The sequence below is a fragment of the Lutra lutra genome, chromosome 2 (assembly GCF_902655055.1).
Source record: "Lutra lutra chromosome 2, mLutLut1.2, whole genome shotgun sequence".
In the NCBI taxonomy this organism is placed as follows: domain Eukaryota; kingdom Metazoa; phylum Chordata; class Mammalia; order Carnivora; family Mustelidae; genus Lutra; species Lutra lutra.
The window spans coordinates 101409878-101435919 of record NC_062279.1 but is presented as its reverse complement, the minus strand read 5'-3'; the positions used below and the strand labels follow the sequence as shown (position 1 = coordinate 101435919).

Below are 26042 nucleotides of genomic sequence, written 5' to 3'. Positions count from 1 at the left end.
CAAATAACTCACAGCAGATTATAGATGTAAACATAATGGATAAAATTTTAAAACTGCTAAAATAAAATATAGGAGAAAATCCGTGTGACCTTGAAGAAAAAACAGACTTATTTGATGAAATACAAAATGTATGAAGTATTTTAAATGATAACTAATATTAAATTAAACAAATTTACTCTTCAAGAAACTCCATTAAGAAGATAAAAAACAGGAGTCCTGTGGAAGATGGTGGAGAAGTAGCAGGCTGAGACTACCTCAGGTAGCAGGAGATCAGCTAGATAGCTTAACTAAAGCTTGAAAACACCTACAAATCCAACGGGAGATCGAAGAGAAGAAGAATAGCAATTCTAGAAACAGAAAATCAACCACTTTCTGAAAGTTTATCTAATATATATAGTTTTTTTTTTCTTTTTTATATTTTTTTATTCATTTTCTTTCTTTAATTGTTTCTTTTTTTTTCTGAACCTCTTTTTATCCCCATTGTCCCCCAAACGATTTGGGATCTCTTCTGATTTGGTTAAAGCATATTTTCCTGGGGTCTTTGTGACCCTTTTAATATTTTATTTGCTCCTTCATATACTCTAATCTGGACAAAATGACAAGGCGGAAAAATTCCCCACCAAAAAAAAGAACAAGAGGCAGTATCAAAGGCTAGGGACCTAATCAATACAGACATTGGTAATATGTCAGATCTAGCGTTCAGAATGACGATTCTCAAGGTTCTAGCCGGGCTCGAAAAAGGCATGGAAGATATTAGAGAAACCCTCTCGGGAGATATAAACGCCCTTTCTGGAGAAATAAAAGAACTAAAATCTAACCAAGTTGAAATCAAAAAAGCTATTAATGAGGTGCAATCAAAAATGGAGGCTCTCACTGCTAGGATAAATGAGGCAGAAAAAAGAATTAGCGATATAGAAGACCGAATGACAGAGAATAAAGAAGCTGAGCAAAAGAGGGACAAATAGCTACTGGACCACAAGGGAAGAATTTGAGAGATAAGTGACACCATAAGACGAAACAACATTAGAATAATTGGAATTCCAGAAGAAGAAGAAAGAGAGAGGGGAGCAGAAGGTATATTGGAGAGAATTATTGGAGAGAATTTCCCTAATATGGCAAAGGGAACAAGCATCCAAATCCAGGAGGTGCAGAGAACCCCCCTCAAAATCAATAAGGATAGGTCCACACCCCATCACCTAATAGTAAAATTTACAAGTCTTAGTGACAAAAAGAAAATCCTGAAAGCAGCCCGGGAAAAGAAGTCTGTAACATACAATGGTAAAAATATTAGACTGGCAGCAGACTTATCCACAGAGACCTGGCAGGTCAGAAAGAACTGGCATGATATATTTAGAGCACTAAACAAGAAAAACATACAGCCAATAATACTATATCCAGGTAGGCAATCATTGAAAATAGAAGGAGAGATAAAAAGCTTCCAGGACAAACAAAAACTGAAAGAATTTGCAAACACCAAACCAGCTCTACAGGAAATATTGAAAGGGGTCCTCTAAGCAAAGAGAGACCCTAAAAGTAGTAGATCAGAAAGGAACAGAGACAATATACAGTAATAGTCACCTTACAGGCAATACAATGGCACTAAATTCATATCTCTCAATACTTACCCTGAATGTTAATGGGCTAAATGCCCCAGTCAAAAGACACAGGGTATCAGAATGGATAAAAAAACAAAACCCATCAGTATGTTGCCTACAAGAAACTCATTTTAGACCCAAAGACACCTCCAGATTTTAAGTGAGGGAGTGGAAAAGAATTTACCATGCTAATGGACATCAGAAGAAAGCAGGAGTGGCAATCCTTATATCAGATCAATTAGATTTTAAGCCAAAGACTATAATAAGAGATGAGGAAGGACACTATATCATACTCAAAGGATCTGTCCAAGAAGAAGATCTAACAATTTTAAATATCTATGCCCCTAACATGGGAGCAGCAACTATATAAACCAATAAATAACAAAATCAAAGAAACACATCAACAATAATACAATAATAGTAGGGGACTTTAACACTCCCCTCACTGAAATGGACAGATCATCCAAGCAAAAGATCAACAAGGAAATAAAGGCCTTGAATGACACACTGGACCAGATGGACATCACAGATATATTCAGAACATTTCATCCCAAAACAACAGAATACACATTCTGCTCTAGTGTACATGGAACATTCTCCAGAATAGATCACATCCTGGGTCCTATTTTATTTATTTATTTCTTTATTTATTTATTTTTTTATTTTTATTTTTATTTTTATTTACATCCTGGGTCCTAAATCAGGTCTCAACTGGTATCAAAAGATTGGGATCATTCCCTGCATATTTTCAGACCACAATGCTCTGAAGCTAGAACTCAATCACAAGAGGAAATTTGGAAAGAACCCAAATACATGGAGACTAAACAGCATCCTTCTAAAGAATGAATGGGTCAACCAGGAAATTAAAGAATTGAAAAAATTCATGGAAACAAATGATAATGAAAACACAACGGTTCAAAATCTGTGGGACACAACAAAGGCAGCGCTGAAAGGAAAATAAATAGCAGTACAAGCCTTTCTCAAGAAACAAGAAAGGTCTCAAGTACACAACCTAACCTTACACCTAAAGGAGCTGGAGAAAGAACAAGAAAGAAACCCTAAACCCAGCAGGAGAAGAGAAATCATAAAGATCACAGCAGAAATCAATGAAATAGAAACCAAAAAAAAACAATAGAACAAATCAACGAAACTAGGAGCTGGTTCTTTGAAAGAATTAATAAGATTGATAAACCCCTGGCCAGACTTATCAAAAAGAAAAGAGAAAGGACCCAAATAAATAAAATCATGAGTGAAAGAGGAGAGATCACAACTAACACCAAAGAAATACACACAATTATAAGAACATACTATGAGCAACTCTACGCCAACAAATTTGACAATCTGGAAGAAATGGATGCATTCCTAGAGACATATAAACTACCACAACTGAACCAGGAAGAAATAGAAAGCCTGAACAGACCCATAACCAGTAAGGAGATTGAAACAGTCATCAAAAATCTCCAAACAAACAAAAGCCCAGGGCCAGACGGCTTCCCGGGGGAATTCTACCAAACATTTAAAGAAGAACTAATTCCTATTCTCCTGAAACTATTCAAAAAAATAGAAATGGAAGGACACCTTCCAAACTCATTTTATGAGGCCAGCATCACCTTGATCCCAAAACCAGACAAGGATCCCATCAAAAAAGAGAACTACAGACCAATATCCTTGATGAACACATTGCGAAAATTCTCACCAAAATACTAGCCAATAGGATTCAACAGTACATTAAAAGGATTATTCACCATGACCAAATGGGATTTATTCCAGGGCTGCAAGGCTGGTTCAACATCCGCAAATCAATCAATGTGATACAACACATTAATAAAAGAAAGAACAAGAACCATATTATACTCTCAATAGATGCTGAAAAAGCATTTGACAAAGGACAGCATCCCTTCCTGATCAAAACTCTTCAAAGTGTAGGGATAGAGGGCACATACCTCAATATTATCAAAGCCATCTATGAAAAACCCACCGCAAATATCATTCTCAATGGAGAAAAACTGAAAGCTTTTCCACTAAGGTCAGGAACATGGCAGGGATGTCCGTTATCACCACTGCTATTCAACATAGTACTAGAAGTCCTAGCCTCAGCAATCAGACAACAAAAGGAAATTAAAGGCATCCAAATCGTCAAAGAAGAAGTCAAACTATCACTCTTCACAGATGATATGATACTATATGTGGAAAACCCAAAAGTCTCCACTCCAAAACTGCTAGAACTTGTACAGGAATTCAGTAAAGTGTCAGGATATAAAATCAATGCACAGAAATCAGTTGCATTTCTCTACACCAACAACAAGACAGAAGAAAGAGAAATTAAGGAGTCTATCCCATTTGCAATTGCACCCAAAACTATAAGATACCTAGGAATAAACCTAACCAAAGAGGCTAAGAATCTATACTCAGAAAACTATAACGTACTCATGAAAGAAATTGAGGAAGACTCAAAGAAATGGAAAAATGTTCCATGCTCCTGGATTGGAAGAATAAATATTGTGAAAATGTCTATGCTACCTAAAGCAATCTACACATTTAATGCAATTCCTGTCAAAGTACCATCCATTTTTTTCAAAGAAATGGAACAAATAATCCTAAAATTTATATGGAACCAGAAAAGACCTCGAATAGCCAAAGGAATATTGAAAAAGAAAGCCAAAGTTGGTGGCATCACAATTTCAGACTTCAAGCTCTATTACAAAGCTGTCATCATCAAGACAGCATGGTACTGGCACAAAAACAGATACATAGATCAATGGAACAGAATAGAGAGCCCAGAAATTGACCCTCAACTCTATGGTCAACTAATCTTCGACAAAGCAGGAAAGAATGTCCAATGGAACAAAGACAGTCTCTTCAATAAATGGTGTTGGGAAAATTGGACAGCCACATGCAGAAAAGTGAAATTGGACCATTTCCTTACACCACACAGGAAAATACACTCCAAATGGATGAAGGACCTCAATGTGAGAAAGGAATCCATCAAAATCCTTGAGGAGAACACAGGCAGCAGCCTCTTCGACCTCAGCCACAGCAACAGCTTCCTAGGAACATCGCCAAAGGCAAGGGAAGCAAGGGCAAAAATGAACTATTGGGATTTTATCAAGATCAAAAGCTTTTGCACAGCAAAGGAAACAGTTAACAAAACCAAAAGACAACTGACAGAATAGGAGAAGATATTTGCAAATGACATATCAGATAAAGGGCTAGTGTCCAAAATCTATAAAGAACTTAGCAAACTCAACACCCAAAGAACAAATAATCCAATCAAGAAATGGGCAGAAGACACGAACAGACATTTCTTCAAAGAAGACATCCAGATGGCCAACAGACACATGAAAAGTACTCCACACCACTCGGCATCAGGGAAATACAAATCAAAACCATAATGAGACACCACCTCACACCAGTCAGAATGGCTAAAATTAACAAGTCAGGAAATGACAGATGCTGGCAAGGATGCGGAGAAAGGGGAACCCTCCTACACTGTTGGTGGGAATGCAAGCTGGTGCAACCACTCTGGAAAACAGCATGGAGGTTCCTCAAAATGTTGAAAATAGAACTACCCTCTGACCCAGCAATTGCACTACTGTGTATTTACCCTAAAGATACAAATGTAGTGATACGAAGGGCCATGTGCACCCGAATGTTTATAGCAGCAATGTCTACAATAGCCAAACTATGGAAAGAACCTAGATGTCCATCAACAGATGAATGGATAAAGAAGATGTGGTATATATACACAATGGAATGCTATGCAGCCATCAAAAGAAATGAAATCTTCTCATTTGCGACAACCTGGATGGAACTAGAGGGCATCATGCTTAGTGAAATAAGTCAATCGGAGAAAGACAACTATCATATGATCTCCCTGATATGAGGAAGTGGAGAAGCAACATGGGGGTTTAAGGGGGTAGGAGAAGAATAAATGAAACAAGATGGGATTGGGAGGGAGACAAACCATAAGTGACTCTTAATATCACAAAACAAACTGCGGGTTGCTGGGGGGAGGGGGATTAAGAGGAGGGGGGTGGGGTTATGGACATTGGGGAGGGTATGTGCTATGGTGAGTGCTGTGAAGTGTGTAAACCTGGCGATTCACAGACCTGTAACCCTGGGGATAAAAATATATTACATGTCTATAAAAATTTTTAAAAAAAAGAAGATAAAAAACAAACCGGGGTAGCAGGAAAAATTTGCAAAACCTGTATCTGATAACAGCTTGTATTCTAAGTATATGTAGAATATTTAATAGTTGATAATAGGAAGATATACAACCTAGTTTTTTAGAAGAGAAAAATGCAAACAGAAACTACAACAAATAAGGATATTATAAGATGCTTAACCCCATTATTTATTATGGAAATGCAAATGAAGACCACAATTACACATCCCTACACACCCAACCCAATAGCTAAAACTTCAAAAAAATGACCATTCCAAGTATGGGCAAGGATGAGCACCAACTATCATTAGTTAGAAGGAAAAATAATAGAAGTACTTTGGAAAACAGCCCAACAGTTTCATATTAAATTAAACATGTACTTACTATATCACCCAGAAATGTCGCTCCTGGGTGTTTTCTCTTTCCCTCCCCTCAAGAAAACCCACGCATCTATACCAAGACTTGTAATGAAAATTCATACTAGTTTTATTCATAATAGGCAAACACTGGAAACAACCCAAAGTCCTCAGATGGTGATGGAGAAGCAAACTGGCCTGTATCTATACAATAGATTACTACTAAGAAAAAGAAAAGAATTACTTACATAGGCAGCAGCATGCATGAATCTCAAAAGCATTTAGCATTCTAAATAAGTGAAGACATTGAGTCAATTCATGTAATATTCTAAGAAATGATCAAACTATAGTGACAGCAAGTAGATCCTAGGTTGCCAGAGACTGGGACTAAGGAAGCGCTTGACTGTAAGAGGCACAGAAGAATTTGTTGAGGTGATGTTGAGGTGATGGAAATGTCTTATACCTGGATCTGGTGGTGGTTCCACATTAAGATACATTCATTGGGGCGCCTGAGTGGCTCAGTCATTAAGCATCTGCCATTGGCTCAGGTCATGATCCTAGGGTCCTGGGATTGAGCCCCACATCGGGCTCCCTGCTCAGTGGATAGCCTGCTTCTCCCTCTCAGACTCCCTCTGCTTGTGTTCCCTCTCTCGCTGTGTCTCTCTCTGTCAAATAAATAAAATCTTTAAAAAAAAAAAAGATACATTCATCAAAACTCATCAAATGATACACATAAAATGGGTGAACTTGATTATGTGTAGATTACATTTCAGTACAGCTTAAAAGAACAAATCCTTTAAAAAAAAAAAAAATAGGATGCAAGAGACCCTGGCCGTTTCATCTGTTCCTTCCCTCTGGCCACAGGGATTGTTTTGTGGACTGTACATTTGATCTGAGACACATGAGTATCATCCTTTGTCTTTTGTAGTTCTCTTTCTTTGAGTTATTTAACCAGTCAGATATAAGTCTGGAGCTACTTCTAGCCCTGTTACCACCACAGCATCAAGCCACCCAAAGACGGAAGACGTACTCCACATTTTCATACTCAATCCTTGTAATCACCCTTGTAACCAGATATAGGTATCAGTGCTCCACTTTATATATAAGAAAATTGAGGGCTAGAAAGTTGGCTTCCCCAAAGTCACACTGGCAAATGGCAAAGCAGTGCCCTGGATCTATATGATGCCAAATCTCATACTCATAACTACTGCTCAAGGGAAAAAAGAACGCAGCAAAGACCTGTACGTTCAGATTTTTCCGTATGCCACTGAAAAACATGACATTGTGGCAGCCAAGGAATTCAATTCCTATATTCCAATATACCTAATTAAAAAAAAAAACAAAACTTTGAAATCACATGACTCTAAAACCGTAGTATAGGGCGCCTGGGTGGCTCAGTGGGTTAAGCCACTGCCTTCGGCTCAGGTCATGATCTCAGGGTCCTGGGATCGAGTCCCACATCGGGCTCTCTGCTCAGCAGGAAGCCTGCTTCCCTTCCTCTCTCTCTGCCTGCCTCTCTGCCTACTTGTGATCTCTCTCTGTCAAACAAATAAAAATAAAAAAATCTTTAAAAAATAAAATAAAATAAAATAAAATAAAACCGTAGTATACATTGATACAAATTGTTATCATTACTGTTCATACAGGCATATTTATAGGCTTTTAAATATTATTTAAATTACATCAATAAGAATACAAATTGAGAAAATAATTTCAGAAAGAGTCAAACCAAATCAGGAAAACAGATTCTTTTGTTTTAAATAAGAATCTCTTATGCACAAACAAGCTCACACATACATAATCATGTGAGATGTCCTATACAGATTCTGACATGAAAAAAGTGGATAAACAAGAGCCTCATTAGGTATGTTCAGGAGAAAAGGACCACAGTATGTTACATTAAACTAGGACACCTGACCTGGTTGGTTTACTGCTTTTTCTTGAGCGGTATAATCATTTGAATGTCATTGTTATGCAAAAGAAAATGTTTTAAGTTTAGCTGTTACTGTGGCCATTATGCAAATATGATCCTTCTGTGTCTAGCCTCGTCTGGTTTGCAAAATTAGATATGCCCAGACATGTTTCAGAAGCTTGCTACAATAAATACAAACCCAGAATAACCGAGAGAGGATAGTTACCAAAAAATCTAATGACGGAGTCTGAGAAAACAAAATTCCAATGTGGAAATACATTTAGTGGTAAAATTGAAAATAATCACATGCAAAAAAAATACTGCTAAGCTAACAGATTACAATATATGGGTTATATATGGATGCATCTGACCTAACGAAACCAACCTATTATGTTCCCAAGGCAAAGAGCTTTTGTTCTTTCACATTTAGGGCCTTAGGACTTCCCATTAGAAATTCTTTATTTCAGACTGTACAGGAAGATGTACCTACCAAAGTCACTTTGATCTATTCAATTCATTTAAGAAGAAAAGTATCACATTTTATGCATTCTCAAATTGTAAGAATAGTTACCATTTCTGATACACTTGTTTTGTTCCAGCCATTACTCTAAGCGCTCTATTTACTCAAGCAATCCTCACAACAAGCTTATGAGGTACATAGTGTTACTATCCCTGTTTTACAGATCAGGAGGCTGAAGCTGGGAGAGGTTAAGTTGTCGAGGATCACGCCGTTCTTGGATGCTAGAGGTAGGAGTCAAGCCTAGGCAGCCTGGTTCCAGCGACTGCACACTATACCACCACACCCAGCTAGCCAGTGCTGGTACTACTATGCCTTTTTTGGCTGTTAGGAAAAATGCCGCTATGCATGGGGGGAAGGAGGGGCATCTTGAAAATCTGCTTTCAATTCTTTTGGATATATACCCGGAAGTGGAATTGATGGATCATGCGGTAATTCTATTTTTAATTTCTTGAAGAGTACTCATACTGTCTTCCCTAGCAGCCACACCATTTTACATTCCTACCAACAAGGCACAAGGGTTCCAATTTCTCCACATCCTCACTTACACGTGTTATTTACCGGGTTTCTTTTTTAACATCAGCTGTCTTAATGGCTGTGAAGTATCGTACATGTTTTAAGTTCCTGGAAGGTTCTAGATTCTGTATTTCGATTTAATGACATGTATTGTAGAGGACTCCTTCTTGTTTTGAATGTTTACCATGACAATGTCCTCTATTTAGAAAAGACATAAAAGGACACCATCATTTATACCAGATGGCCTCTCAGGCATGTGATCTCATGCTCTGTCGAGATGACCCTGCCCTTCTGGCCCACAGCTGATTAGAACAAATGATGTCCCCACTACCCCTTACCCCCCACTCCAAGGCAGAGGTTGACCAGGTGTTTTGAAGCATAAGAAGTTTTCATAAAGGGCATCAAACCATATCTCCTCTCTCTGTTTCTGTCCCACAGTCTATCTCCGTGGTTGTCTCCCTTTACAGGATTAAACTTACAAAGTTTGAGTTCCACATTAAGTCAGTTGGTCCTTAATGGCAGGAGAGGTTGAAGCAGTTGAAACAGAGATGAAATGTCTGACACATTGTAGTGATATAACATTTATAGACACCACCATCTGATACTTGCTGAACAACCGGGTCATCAGAGCTACTCTGCTTTCCCTAATGATGTTATAAAGATTTTATGCACTCTTCTTTATATGCTCCCTGGGAACACTGACCTTTGGTACCTTGAGTACCTTGAGGTTCTTTACAACCTCAAAATGTCTCACATGGAGGTTTTACAATTTTTTTTAAGATTTTATTTATTTATTTGACAGAGAGAGACACAGCAAGAGAGGCAACACAAGTAGAGGGAGTGGGACTGGGAGAATTAGTCCTCCTGCTGAGCAAGGAACCCGATGCGGGGCTCGGATCCCAGGACCCTGGGATCATGACCTGAGCAAAAGGTGGACTCTTAACAACTGAGCCACCTAGGCACCCCTCGTATATAGGTTTTAAATAAGGAATTAAACTGACTAATTAAAACCAATTTTTTTTTAGTTTTAAAAGTCATTCATGATTTCTTTTTTTTTTTAAAGCCTTTCTTTTTTTTTTTTTAATTTATTTGACAGACAGAGATCACAAGTAGGCAGAGAGGCAGACAGATAGAGAGAGAGGGGGAAGCAGGCTCCCTGCAGAGCACAGAGCCCGATTCGGGGCTCGATCCCAGGACACTGGGACCATGACCTGAGCCGAAGGCAGAGGCTTTAACCCACTGAGCCACCCAGGTGCCCCCATTCATGATTTCTTTTTTTTTTTTTTAAAGATTTTTTATTTTTTATTTGACAGACAGATCACAAGTAGGCAGAGAGGCAGGCAGAGAGAGAGAGGAGGAGGAGGCAGGCTCCCTGATGAGCAGAGAGCCCAATGCGGGACTCGATCCCAGGACCCTGAGATCATGACCTGAGCTGAAGGCAGAGGCTTTAACCACTGAGCCACCCAGGCATCCCCCATTCATGATTTCTTAAAGTAACTTGTCAAAAAGTAACTTAAATAAGATACTTCTGCTTTGCACAATTATGTTCCTGTTTGCTGTTGCTTTAACGTACATCTCAAGATATCCTTTTACATAACTAGGAAAATCGGAAAGTAGTTATAAATGTAAGATAACTGAGAAGAAAATGAGAACAGGATACTTTGCTTTGAATTAGAATTAGCAAAAAGCAAACAGAAATTTTCCAAAATGAATACATCCACAAATACCAGTCACCATGTACTTTGTCTGATTAAAAAATGATCAAGAAGATGGGACACAGGAGGGAGACAAACCATAAGAGACTCTTAATCTCAGGAAACAAACTGAGAGTTACTGGGGTAAGTTGGGGGAGAGGGATAAGGTGACTGACTTATGAATATTGGGGAGGACATGTGTTATGGTGAGTGCTGTGAATTGTGTAAGACTGATGATTCAAATAATACCTTATATGTTAATTTTTAGAAATGATCAAGAAAAACATGTTTTTTCTTTGTTTTTTTTTTAAGATTATATTTATTTATTTGAGAGAGAGAACACGAGAGGGCACAAGCAGGGGGAGCAGCAGGCAGAGGGAGAAGCAGGCTCCCCTCTGAGCAAGAGACCGATGCAGGACTTGATTCCAGGATCCTGGGATCATGACCTGAGCAGAAGGCCCATGCTTTACCGACTGAGCCACGCAGGCACCCAAGAAAAGCAGTTTCTTACATTGGATTCTAATTCCAGCTTTCAAAATATGATTTCCATAAGTCAAATTTTAAACTGGGTAACAAGCCAAAGGCATCCAATAACCATAAGGAAAATATAATTTGTTGTAATCATTTTTTAAAATAATGTGCATAAAAGTTAAAAAGACACTTGCCCTTAACTCACACCTGCCCCCTGATGGCGCACTTGCTGTAGCACCATTCTCCGAGTTCACTCCCTCCCTTAAAACAGAACAGATAAATGCCATGGAAGTGTACCTCTCTCACCAATCTGCTAATGTAAAAACAAAAAGCTCTCTACAGGCAGCTTTAACTGGTGGCAAAATGAGGGGAGATCCAGAGGTCACACTACATTGACATTTAAATACACAATGAAGATATTGGAGCTATTGAAATGTATGGGAACAAGTCCATGGTGTAGAGCAGAAATTTCCAACATCTAGATTTGCAGATCTCAGCAGAGGTAAGCTACGTCCTCTCCAATGCATTGTGTGAGGCCTATGCCACCTTGAGATCCCCATGGGGGATTAAACCAGACCACAGAAAAACCACAAACTCCTTCCCTGACTAGCCTGAAAAGTCCGAGATGGTGAACCTTCACATGTTCCATTTGTTTAAATAATTTAAAGTAGGGTAGGTGGATAGGAGTAAATATTGACATACACATCAACTATAACTATGATGCTGCTTTGGTTTTAGCAAAGATCTTTCCTGATTAAGGGACTGGTAATAAGAGCAGCAACCATTTGTTGAGTGATAATTGGGCCACCACCTTGTACTCAGGATCCAATGTAAGATCTACAAAAATCCTGAGAGTTAGGAATTGTGTGCTGTGTTTTATGCATGAAGTTAAGATATTTGGCTCAAAGCACAAAGCTAGTAAGGGACAGAAGAGGTATTTAAAACCTATCTTGCAGGACAAAAAAAAAAACACACACACACACAAAAAAAACTATTTTTCCACTATCTCACACTCATGTTCAGAGTAGGTACTAAATACATAATGATAAATGAAGAATTTAACAAACATCTATTGAACAAAACATGCCAAAAGCTCCAGTCACAGAATGTTATCTGTTCCATGAAAGATGCAGTGTGTATTTCTACAGTACTTTGGCTCCTGGTTCCATGTATGCAAACAAGAATCTAAAAGGCAAATGAATTCTGTCTACTATTTCTTAGCATATATTATTCTGTTTTCAGCACAGAGCAGTTTCTTTACTTCTTTGTCTTACTTTCTCTCCAGTAAACTGTGAATTCCTAGTCTAGACCCCAGGCACTTCTTTCGTAGGCAGCTATAACATCAGTCTACCAAAAGCAAAGCCAAGGCTGTCTCTCATGCCTGCCACTCTCACATTGTGCTTCCATAAGAAATCCCACAGGTTTCCTGTGGCTCTACTAAGTATGCAAATAGGGGCTGTTCCCTTCAGGAGCTCACTCCACCCTACCTATCTGGTCCCTCTGCTGCTATAATCCATGCATTAGGTATTATGGAAGGTGAAATACACCCACCATCCCAAACAAGCTTGTTCCCTTACATCCACTGCCATTCCAAAAATTCAAGCAAACTGTTTTAAGTCATATTTACAACATGGTTGCCAAAGAAGAAACACAAAGTTAGCAAAAGGCTTTCTTGCCTTTTATGAAGTCTTTTGAACAGTTCTACTTCACGGTTCACCCAAGGGAATCCCTCTTTACAATATTATTGAATTTGGCAATCCAACTGAGTCAGAGGCCATTCCAAATGGATTTGCTAAATCAGCTTTTATTCTGAGGCAGACAAGTGACACTCTATTCTTGCAAGACAAGCATTTCAGTTAAAAGAGAAGCTGTCCTTTGGTTTGCCCTATACCCTCTACTATCAATATTCTTCTGTTTTCAAATCTATACTTCAAAGAGGATCAGTTCCAATGGAGGATTGGGAGACGGATCTCCTCTGAGCCAGGCAATGTTCTTTTCTATTCACAGCCACTCCTCTGCCAAAATGCAGTGGGTTTGTTAATTTATTCTATGTGAGTGCCAACATGACAGCCAGGGAAGCAGTCTCAAGTACATCCAACAGTTCGCCATTGGAATCACATTACGGTGTATGTTAGGACACTTGCAGTATCTCTCATGCTCTTTTTCCTAAGATTGCAATCTGTAAAGACGCCGTTAGCCACAACAGCCAGTGTCCATATTTGTCACTTTGTGGAAAGGACTTGCCTAAAATGGAAAGCAACGCAAAGTAGAGCCAGGAGAGAGGGAGAACCCTGCCAACATCATGTGAGCTCTTGGAATCAACCATGCCTGAACACAGAATTATCCCCTGGACTTTCTAGTGATGCAAGCTAATAAATCCCTAGCTTTACTCAACTTAAGCAAGGTTAGTTGGAATATTTTTGTCACTTGCAAATACATGAGCTCTAAATAATGAAACAGCATGCAGTTAAGAGGAAAGAAGACTGCCTGAGGTGTATTTCCCAATAGGAAACAGATGGCACTCTCAAATTGGAAAATCGTAGAGGATTTTTTTAATTAAGGTTCTATTTCCAAAGGTGTAGGTACAGTGGATCAGAACCACAAGGGTTGTGCAGTAACTCAGAGCTGGTTAGAACAGTACTATAATTTCCCATAGGCCTAAAAGGATAAGAGAAAGGACCAGTTATCAGAACACAAAAGGAGAGAGTCATACAGAAAAAAAGTTACCTTGAAATAAACAGTGATATTGAGTCAAGGGACACAGGTGGTTTAAAGTGAATTCACAAGAGAAGAGGCATGGGAATAAACACTCACTCTAGTTCTAATCTCCTGCCTGAGATCCCTACTGGCCATATCCAGCTAAAATTCAGAGAAGCCCAGGATGTAGCCCACACAAACCATTCTCCCAGGACAGAGATCAAAGTTAAACAGGGTGAAAGTTGACCTGCAACTTCAAATGAAAGATATTGAACAAATCCTACATGCTTCGCCCCTCACCATTCATTCTTTTCCTTCATCCAACTGAAAAATACTTGTTCTCGTCTCGGGGGACATATGAAATCCCATCAGTTGTGGTACTTTCATGGAGTGATAGTGACTCCATCATACTGTCACCTGTCTTTCAAGGTCACCACTGAGTGTGATTGTTGTGTAGTATCTGTCCTTCTTCATCTGATGCCAGCAAATCGTGGAGGTCTATCCATGAATCAGGCCCCTGCTTTGCCTCCACAATTAAGTAGTTATTTTGAACTCTCCATGCAGTCGTAGGTGTGGATGAGGAAAAGATGACAAAGCAAGAGAAGCAGATACAATATGAATCGGAACCACCAGCTCCTGTAACTGGTGAATATGCTCAGGACCGGATGTGCATATATTATTTCAATTTTATCATTTATGTTCAGCTTTAAATTCTGTAGGTCAGTTGATACCCATATACACAGTGTTCAGATTTTGGCAAGGTCATTTTCTATCCCATGGTCAAGTGGTTAGTGTCTCTCAGAACCTGCTAGCAAGCAAGGAGCTGTTTTTCAAATGGAAAATAGTTGTCAGTAAAGAAGGACATGGCCTCATTCAAGATCCCTGTGTTGTGATTTTCCTACTGAATTTGCCAGAGGCTCAACGAATATCTTGTCTGCCACAAATGCTTCCTTTATTTATAGTTTCCTGTATCATTAGGCCCAGATAACAGAGCCACCTGTGTTGCAATCCAGACCTGCTACCAAGCCCATTCTTCCTACAGGTCCCACTCAAAAATTGTAGCCTTACGAATTGCCAATAAATGGTGAGAGGCTCATCCCCAAATAGAGGTGTTGTCTGCAAAATCCTGACTGGTTTTCGATGTATACCATTTTCTAAGTGGTGAGTGTTGGGTAAAATGTAGCAGCTTCTTCCTTACTTCAGAAAAAAAGATGGCATTATGCTCACTCATATTTTAGATGCTGAAATTTCATACTTTTTATTCCTAACAGTCTAGAACGCATGCATCTTATTAAGGTAACTTGAGTGCTTGACACTTCCTACTTACTAAACCCAGTTAACAATGTCATCATTATGTAGTAGACAGGTGAGATGTTCGGTGAAATAACAAGATGATTAAGGTCCCTCTAGGTTGCAACATAGAGTAAAATAGTTGACATAGCCCTTGGGCAAAATAGTGGAAGTATGCTGTACTCTCGGCCATGTAAATGCAAACTGTCTGATAGCGCCATTCTGATAGAATGATAGCACTGCTGCAAATATGATCACCACACAACCAAATTTGCTACAGTCTACTATTATCCTCCATAATACATCTGACTTTTTTAGCAACCCCAAAGGGTAATGTTAGTGATATATGGCAAGTATAACCATTTTGTTTCTCAAAATTTTGATAATGACAGTAATCTCTGCAATATCTCCAGGAATTGAATATTGCTTTTGTTGTTATGGAAGGAAGAGCAGGTAGGGTTGGAGGCAGTTTCAAGATCTACTTGATCTTTTCTATGATAACATCCCTCCCCTGCCCCCACTTCATAGGTCAGTAGGTCAATACAGGGATTTTGTCTCTTCCTAAAAATATTAATTATGTTAAACTTTCTGGATAAGGGAATTAATTGCAGTATTTTCCCCCATCCTTCTGCTCATTAGAACACGGAGCTATCTGGGCATTTACCCATTTCTCCGTGAATGGTCACCACAATAAATGGCTTCAGGTCTCCCAGGGAAGTCTTGGAGAAAGATTCATACGATTGATAGCTCCATACTATAATGTCTGTCTTTAAAGAGACCCAGACTACTCCTTCATTAAGAGACTGCAGGTATATGAACCAACTTAGATTTAGACATTGTATCAAAGGCATGAAGTCTACTGTAGCAATCTGAGTTAGGTTTCTGTACTGTGGACCAAAACTTTTCCCTCTTACATATGTCAAACAGCCTGTACATAGGCTACCATTTATTTTATTACTAGGCATTCCCTCATCGATTAAGCATTGTCACAGATTTCTCAAATGCAAATTCCATGACTACCATTCAAATCCTGTGACTTATTATAGTAATAGCACCCACCCCTTCTCTGACAATGAATTGTTATTAAATGTCCTCTACAAATCTTAGATTTCCATTATTCATAGTAAGAGCAGCATATCCAATTATATTGCATCATCCCCTCCATTACCTGCAGTGCAAGAGGAACCATCACAGATACTTTCATTCTGATGTGAAACAATGCATTTCTTAATGCTATGATAAATGATGAATTCTTTGAGTACTCCGGAAGGATATGACCAGGAAGTGACTAAGCAGTTTTATTTATAATATGTTTATTCCAATACTTATCTGTTGGAATAAACATAATTATAAGACTCTTTCCTCTTCAATATACCAGCGAGTTCCACATATCAGTCTAGAATTTAATTAAGGAACCTTATAGACTATTAGTGCCATTTCCAGGTCTTAGAGATAACGCTTTCCATTTAACTGTCAGTTAAGTGGGCCCACGTGATGATGTTGACCTGATCCAGCCGTACAGTTTTCTCCCCTGCTCTAGAACCTTTAGAATCCATTCTCACATAACCTTTTCAGGCAACTGGTGATACAGATTAGTCAATTCTTCGGTCCTTTTCTATAGGCACTTCCTCACAGAGGCAGGTCTTAAGCTTCTCAAACTGTGCTATGTTGTAAAATAACTCTCATTTTAGGTCTAGAAAGAGTAGCAGGTGGCAAAGTTGGGTTGTGAGGAAAATTAACATCAGGTTATGAGATGACAACTTTCGGCCAAATCACTTCAAAGCTTTTCTGCAGAGGGGGATTACTTAGAGGAAGGGAATGAGGCAGAAACTACCTCCCTAGGCAAGAAAATTTCAGGATAATTTGAGAGTCAAAATTTTCAACCCAGTGTCTGCTCAAATGTCCCAATTCCCTGCCTCAGGGTGCAACTCCTTTTCTACCAGTTGCCTTAGAAGACAAACCTGACAGACCTGAGTATTTAGCTCTGCAATACCTCACCCTTTACAACTACATTTTGGGCTTGTGCCTACACCAAATATATCCTGCAACAGTAGGAGAAGAGGAATTCCTTCAAATCTTCCATAGAAACCATCTGGTTCTCCACATGTGTTATATAAGTTTGTATCTCTCATTTTCCCCTTAAGTAAGCTATGGAGAGAGAGAGAAGAAGTCAGTACACTCACAGTCTTTATAATCCCTACTGTTGCCATAGTGACCTTCCACTGCCACACCCTCCATCTGCATATCATTTATACCATCAGTGATGATCTGGGTAATAGTAATGCCTCTTCACTCCATAAAGTGCCTATGTCCCACCTTCTCCTGGCAAGATGATTATCCCTGTGCTCTATGAATTTAGGAGAAACTCATCATAATCCTAATTTATAGGCCTATTCCTAATGGCCACTTACAGTACCATGAATGCTAAATATAATATTAATTATTGTGTCACTCAGGGCCCTAGCAGGATGGCATATTCAAATTAGGATGATTGAGGGAAGGCTTGTTACAAAAGGACAATTTGCTAAGATGTGATATAAGGGAACCACAAGTAACAGTGTATTATCCCAAGTTTTCTGACCATCCATAATCCAAAGATGGCAAGGAAGGAGGAAGCAATTATCTGAATCTGAATGGTGACAGACAAGTATAAAAGTCCACCACAAGATGATTTAGTGAATGAGCATTGCAGGGAATAGAAACAAGAAAATGCAGAGGACCCAAGATTACAGGGTACCTGGCATTATGGAGGAAGAGCAAGTAGGCTAGCACCTGGAACAGAATACAAGAAAGACTGTTAGGAGGTGAGGGAGGTTGTAGGCACTACAGAATTTGTAAGTCATTTTAAGGGCTTTTGTTTTACTGTCCTTATGTTGGGAAGATTCCAGAAGGTTTCGGTAGAAGGGTGAAATAATCTGACTTCCATTCTAAAAGGATCCGAAAGGATCGTACAGGAGATTCTACGGTGTTAACAGACGTGAAGACCAGTTAGAATATTGCTGTAATAATTCAGAGGAAAGGTGACAGGGATTGGGGCCAGCCTGGTGGTGGGAGGGTGGCAAAAAGTGGTCAGGTTCCACTTTTGAAACTTTTGAAAACTCAATCTGATAGGAATTGCTGAGGAGCTGAATATGGGCCGTGAGATAAGAAGGAATAAAGAATCACCCCAACTGTTTGGGCTGAGTAACTTAAGAATGCAGTTGCCATTCGGAATTGGAGAAGCCTTTGGAAAGAACAGGTTTGGTGAGGGGAAACGGGAATTTCGTTGTGGACATATTAGGCTTGAGGAGATTTTAGACACCACGTGGAGGTATGAGGCAGGGAACTGGTTATATTACCTGGAGTTCAGAGGAAAGGTCTAGGCCAGAGATGTAAACATGGGAGTGTCAGCACATAGATGGTATTTAAAGCTATGGTACCATATGAGATCACCTAGGCAGTGAAAATCAATAGGGAAGAGCACCATAAATTTGAAACATGAATTAGTCTCTGAGCAAATTTTATCCTAAAAAAATTATTTGGAGGATCTTTAAAATCATGGAAGGTCGAGAGACTACTCTGTTTCTCAAGGAAATTATATAGAATCCTTATTTAAGGGTGTAAAGCATCATGGCCAAGTTGATGAAGAAATACATGGATAGGAAAGAAATATGATCTCTTTAGACTTACATTTCTTGATTCCCTCAGGTTTCACACACTTAAAATATGCCTGAAACACCTCGTCAAATCATAACCAGTGCTTGACTATAGGCCTTTTGTAAGAAAACCTTTTGTCTGAGTAGAATCCAAAGTCATTTCTCAAGATTTTCTTCCACAATCTCTTGGAGGCCACGAGAGGATAATTAACATGCATCTATCAGAGACAGTAGCTATGCTCACAGTATGTCCCTTATTAAATCACCAAGCCCCCAAAGCGGCCAGTGAATACAAACTGGTGTACAACACCGCAAATCAATGCCTTCAATGGTATCCCCTAAGGGCATCTGAACTGTGAGCCTGTTCATCCATCCATCATTCTGATACATATAAGGAAAAGTTGCTCCCGTACAAATAGTTTCAGAATCTGTCAGATACATGATAGCTGGTCATCACAATGCTCCATGCCCACCCTGCCCTGGTGTTTGCCCTAGTTTGCATTCAGGAGATAACAAGGTATAGATATTAAATGACTTGTCAAGAGTAACAGAGCAAGCCAAAAATTGGCTGTCCTGATTCTCCTCCTGGATTTACCACTTTGTCTTTTCACTTCCACAAGGGATAACTTCAAAACCACACACAATCACCACCCAATGTCAGTTTTACACACACTAATAAAACTGAAAGCAGTTTTGAAGCCAGTTTTATTTTGAACCCTTGGTCCCAGGGGCCCTTTAGCCTTAAAATTTTGAGGATTATTTTCCCAATTTTGAAAGATAAGGGAGAAAGAGCACAGAAATAAACTCTGGCTAAAACTAAAAAAAAATTTTAAGTATATCAAGCAATATACAGCTGCAAAATCTTTTACTGGGGGCTTGTCAGGGCATACCTTATATTATTTTGTTCCCATTCTGAAATGACATATAAATAATCATTCTTCTTGGACAAGGCTACTCACAAGAGTACAAACAGCATTCAACTAGGCAGCTGAGAAGTATGGGGGCTCCCTGTGTGCACTCGTATCACCATAGCCAAATTCTACTTCTTCGCTAGCCCAACAAGGTTATCGCACCTGCTCTGTCAGCCTTGTGAGCATCTGTGAACACCAGGCAAGATACTGCATGTGAAAATGTAATCACTAATAATACAAATAAAAGTATCATAGATAATATCATAAGTGCTTATCTCTCTATCCTAACAGCCCCACGACACATCCAAGTATTATTTTGCTTGCATTAATCTATGTCATAGCTAACATGTTAGGACATTGGGAATGAGTGACTCTTGATGCTGTCCTTACTTGGATGTTAAAAGTGCATCATAACCACCTTTCTCAACTATCTGGACACTGTTCAGAGATAATCCAGATCTAAAGAGGCTCAGGAATGCATCAACAGCCTCTAGCCTACAAGCTGGCTGTGACTGGAACCAAGGCCAACCCAGGAGTGCACACAGGAACTCAGGGTTATTGGTCGCAATGTGGATATAGTAAAGCTGCTGGTAAAGTGAGGCAGTCAGAAAATCAGTTCCAAAGCTGCATGTGTATAACAATCAGAGCTCATTTGTGTCCAATGAAGAATACATGTATAATAAATGAAATGTACACTTAATGTAGATTATATATACATAATGCATAATGCAGAATGTATAGAGAATGCAAATCAAATGCAGCCAAATTTTCTCAAAATGTTTTTATTCACACTCTCCAAAAATGACAGTTATCCATGTCAAAAATCTCTCTTTGGGCGGTAAAGGTTGATAGGGGTTTTAGAGAGCTATAATGCACCTTCACCCACCCTCCTCACATGACCATCAGGTTGGACTGTTTAAGCAGGTGGTGTGCAGGGATAAACCTTCCCATTTCCTTCTCTTCTCTTTGTTTTTCATCCTCTAATCTTTTTTCTCTTCTTTCTTTTTTCCTCTCTTTCATTTTCATTTGTCTCCTCTTTTCATTCTATTCTTTCTTCTTTCATTATTTCTCCCTTCTCTTCTCTCTCTTCTCTCTCAACTAGCCTCTCTACTTTCTCCTCATTTCCCTCTCCTATCACCCTTCCTCCTTCTCTCTCTCTTTCTCCTCCTCCTCCTACCCTTTCTTCACCTGCACCATATTGTTTGGGCTTCTGCCTCAATCTGCTAGTCCAACCTCATTTTTTACTGATCTGGAAGCATTTTTTCACACTCTACCTAAATATTACCAGAGCCTTCACTACTCCTACAGCCTGAATGGCTTCCTCTTAGGAGAGCATTATTTAACTGGACTCACAACAAAATTCTATTGCCTAGAGTCCCTTCACATCATCCCATTCCACACAGCAGATTGGTCTCCTTGATCCCAGCATAGGCATAAGTCACCTCTCATCTCCCCATATAGCTGGGACCTAGAGCACTGACCAGCCCCAAGGCCCCTAAGAGCCCTTCATAGACAGGTCAACTTCTCCCCATTCATTTCTGACCTTGTTCTGCCACTCCCACCCTCTGCCCTCTTGTGGCCTGTGTCACTGAGTTCCCCACATGTTCCGACTTTGGGCATTCCCAAGTGAAAACACCAACCCTAGAGAAGCTGATAATCCTACTGAAAAGACAGCATAGGTGTGTAGAAAGAAACTGATGACACAAAAGAAAGATAAGAACCAGTTTGGGAGTCTAGAAACTAAGAGGAGAACAAAAGAGAGGGGATTAATATGAGCTTTTGTGGTTAAAGAAACTTCACAAAGGAGCTAGAACCTGAAATAAAATTTGGATTTATAGGGTTTAATTAAGCAGAGAAGCTAGTGGAGAGCATTCCAGAAAGATACAATATAAAAGTAGATACAAAGATGGGAACATTTATGGCATTTGGAGGTTTGTCTTATAATTTACATGTCTCTGACTTCAAGGTCTGCTGGGCATTCAACAATGAGCCCATGAAGATGTGAAAGTCATCCAGAAATAAATGGTTGCAGGCCACAGAGACAAACCAAAGGGAAGTCTCTCACAGTAACCCAACCCCCTTCTACAAAGGTCCTGGCATACCATAACATTCATGAGGCAATGGTAAAGCTGGATCTTCTCTACTCTGGCCCCATTCTGCATAGTCTGATTTGAGGGGTAAGTCCATGATAAGGATTTGTGACCAATGAGCAAGACTCATGTTTCCAGAAAAGGTTTTCCAGACTGATAAAAACCCCAGCTAGTGACTAGGGATCCAGGAAGCATTCGGTCATCCAGCAGACATTTACTGAGAGTCCAACAATATCTTAGAGTGTTGACCATACAAAGATGAATGCTTTGGTTCTTCTCTTGAGCAATTTCACAGGCTATGAGGGTGGGAATAGGATGGGACAGAAGCAGGATCTTATTAGAACATACATACAAACAGGAAATTACAGTGGGAGTGAAGAGGTAGCAAGGCTGTTCCTAGGTCCCTTGCTGCTTTGGTTTCCCTGTCAGGTTTCCTAGCAGTGGCCTCATGGAAAAATAAGATGTCTGAATATATTCAGGTAACTGAAGATGAGAATGATGAACCCACTGAAGTATCATCAGAAGACGAAGAGACAGCATTGCTTTCTGTTACCCCCCTTCTTTCCAGGGACATGCGGGCTGTGCTCCAGGAGTGTCTCAGTATAGGGAGGTGGCCGGCTGATAGAAGAAATTCTGCATGCCCCAGAGACTGGCTGGAGAAAACTAGTAAAGTTGTCAACTATCCCAAAGATAACAAAGGAAAAAAAACGGATGAGACCGATACTTCATCAGCCATGAAAATGAAAAGCTGTCCAGAAAGCATCTGACTTAATAATGGAAAACAACTGTACAGATCCAAAAGAATATTTTAGTACCTTTGGAGACATTCTTATGGTTCTAAGGAAAGATACTAAAAGTGGTCACTGAAAAGGGTTTAGCTTTGTTTTACTGAATATGAAGCCCAGCTGAAAGGAAAGTCACAGCAACTAGGACTGATGGATGATGGTGTCACTGGGAAACTTCCTATTTCTAAGCAGCACCCAGATGAGACTTTGAGAAGAAGGAGGGCCTTTGTTGGGCATTGTACCGAGGACATGACTGCTGAGGAGACGCAGCACTGCTTTTGCCAAGACAGGGAAGTGATCATTGTCTTTATTCCCAGACCATTCCCGTCATCTGCCTTTGTTACATTTGCAGATGATCCAGTCACCCAGTCTCCCTTTGGACAGGACTTGATCATTAAAGGAATCAGCATTCATATATCCAATGCTGAACCTAAGTAGGATAGTAATTGACAGAAAGATGTGAAAGACTTGGTGGTAACCTAAGGGGCTTTGGGAATCAGGGTGGATTTGGTAAAAGTAGAAGGCAGGGAGCTGGTTTGAAAACAATCAAGATAGTAATATGGGTGGAGGGGTGAACTTTGGTGCTAGGCATTATTCGGGCTGTCGCCCAAGGAGCACTGCAGAGCAGCTGGGGTTCGAGGGGCATGTGAGCCACTCAGCAGAACCAGCCAGCTCCATCAGGCAATAACCAAATCCAAGGTAACATGCACAGGGAGCCAAATCAGGCCTTTGGTTCTGGAAATAACTCCGATAGCAGTTCTAATTCAGGTGTAGCAGTGGGTTGGGGATCCTTTTCAAATCCAAGGTCAGGCAGCGGTATTAATGGAGGCTTTGGCTCAAGTGCGGATTCTAAATATTCTGGCTAGAGAATATAGACAGTAGGGTTGGTATAGACTAGTGAGAATTCAAATTTTTCTAAACATGTGGTAAGTATATTATAAAATACATATGTACAAGGAATTTTCAAAATTGGTTTGTTCAGAGGCACCTGGGTATCTCAGTCAGTTAAGCATCTGCCTTCAGCTCAGGTCATGATCCCAGGGTCCTGGGATCCAGCCCCACACTGGGTTCTCTGCTTAGCAGAGAGCCTGCTTCTCCCTCTCCCTCTGCCTCTCCCCCTGCTTGTGTGCTCTGTCAAATAAATAAATAAAATCTTTAATTAAAAAAAATAATTGTCAGTTGTCATTCATTTAAAAAATGGTTTGTTCAGTGTGGAGTATATTCAGCAGTATTTGGGGCCTTTTTCTTTAGAAAAAGAGGAAAAACTGAAGAAATTTTGTAAGTTTTGTTACATAAAGGGTAGGAATATGTTTAAAAGTGAACTGCTGTTTGCCTAACTAGTAAAAACCAACACACTACAATTGCTAACGGAAAGTTTCTCCCGTGGGGATGCCTGGGGGGTTAGTTGGTTAAGCATCTGCCTTTGGCTCAAGGTCATGATCCCAGCTTCCTGGGATTGAGTACCACATCAGGCTCCCTGATTAACAGTGAGCCTGCTTCTCCCTCTGCCCGCTGCTCCCCCTGCCTGTGCACTCGCTCTCTCTCTGTGACAAATAAATAAATAAAAATTTTTTAAAAAGTTTCTCCTGTAAGAGTTTATACCTGCAGGTGTCAAGTGGATTCTTCACATGTTTAAAATAGAAATCATTGATTAGAACTACATTCTTTTCTCTTTGTTCTTTTTTTAAAGATTTACTTGTTTATTTATTTATTTATTTATTTATGGGGGTGGGGGAGGGAATGCACCTGCAAGGAGGGGGAGGGGTAAAGGGAGAAAGAGAGAATCTCAAGCAGACTCCCAGGCTGAGTGCAGAACTGATGCAGGAGTTCTGACCTGAACACAATGCTGAGTTCATGACCTGAACCATGACCTGAGCCAAAATTGTAAGAGTCAAACTCTTAACTAGCTTAGTCATCCAGGCACCCCATCTTTTCTCCTTGACTTAATTTGAACCCCACCATATGCATTTTTCCTTAGGATGATTCTCCATTTTCGGAGATCATGGCAACACAGTGTTCAGTTCTTTTGGTTTTGCTTTTGTTTTTTAACACTTGTCTCTCTTCATATGCAAAAATGCACTATGAAGCCTTCATTTACTCTCTGCAATTCATCTCATTTCAAATGTTTATGGAAGAAGCACTTCATTGAAAGTAGTGCTGTGAATACTCTGCCGTAGGAATATTTCTGTCCACATGCTTTCTCATTCAAGAATTTGTCAGCACGCTGCAGAGGCTGTGTTTTTGACAGTGGGTGTCCCATTTTTATCTGCTACTCTTTATTTCACAGAGTTGTCCCAATGCTATGAACACAAGCCTGTGATATGGAACCAGAAGGCTGTTGGAACTTTTGAAATTTTGTGTGGGACCAATGGTGGCGCCAAGACATGAAAGGTTAGTATGAGCAAGAAAAGGATAAAGGCCATGCAGAGACATGGTAGTGCATAATGGATATTTTTCAACTTGGCGAGGTGTGTCTCTCAGTCCTGTGGCTTTGGTGAGAAAGTGTGCAGATGGCAAAGATAGCAAACAACGTACAAATGGGTTTTTTTTGCAGTTGAAGGACATCCACATCTGTTGGAAGAATGTAAGTGGGTTTTGTTCTTAGATAGCCCATGTTAGTTGAATGTGTTAAATGAAACAACACTTTCCCCCTACCCCTTTGTCAACTACCATGAATGCTACATGGTGTGTGTTCTTTGCTACTACTGCACCATAAGTGTGATCATGTGAACGGAAGCTGGTGGTTTGAGGACATGAACTGAGCTTGTGGTGGGCTTTGCAGGAGTATTCAAAAGCAGAGGTCACCAGTAAGGTTGGGGTTATCACAAAGAAGGGTGAAAGTTCTAATGTCTGTTAGGGACATGTATGAATGCTACTTGATGCAGTTCTGTGTCCTGTGCTTGGATGCTTTTCTAGAAGAGTTGTTAATCGTGAAAATTATTAAACAAAACTTATTTAAATAATACAAAACTGGAATTTACAATTCAGTTTACCTTGGAAGAATAAAAGAAGAAAATTTACCTAGTCTAGGGACGGAGGAAGTGATCCTGAAGGAATTGACATCTAAGAATACAGTTTAGGCAGGTCCTATTTCCTTAGGCCAAATGTACACAAAACTGAATTTCTAATTAAAAAATAAATGGAGAGATGGTATGTTTTGTTAGCATTTCCAGTGTAGAATGTCTTTGCCTTCCAAGCTATATCATCACTGTCAGCATCTGGATTTGTAAGCATCCAACTTCAGTGCCCTTTTTAGGGATAGAGCTATAGCAGGAGGTAAGTTTGCCTGTGCACAAGCTGCTCCATTTAGTAGGCAAGAAGACTATTGCTTCCCTGCTAAGAGGGGAGCCTGCTTCTCCCTCTTCCTCTGCCTCTCTGGCCCCACTCATGTTCTCTCTCTGCCTC

General features: G+C 39.8%; 1 protein-coding gene and 1 pseudogene across 1 annotated transcript in view; one reads left to right on the top strand and one right to left on the bottom strand.

Moving 5' to 3' along the window:
* Positions 1 to 26042, bottom strand: part of LOC125094113 (ADP/ATP translocase 2-like) — a 422319-nt gene that overhangs the window by 202317 nt on the left and 193960 nt on the right. The window lies entirely within an intron of this gene.
* Positions 22314 to 24814, top strand: LOC125093217 (TAR DNA-binding protein 43-like; annotated as a pseudogene).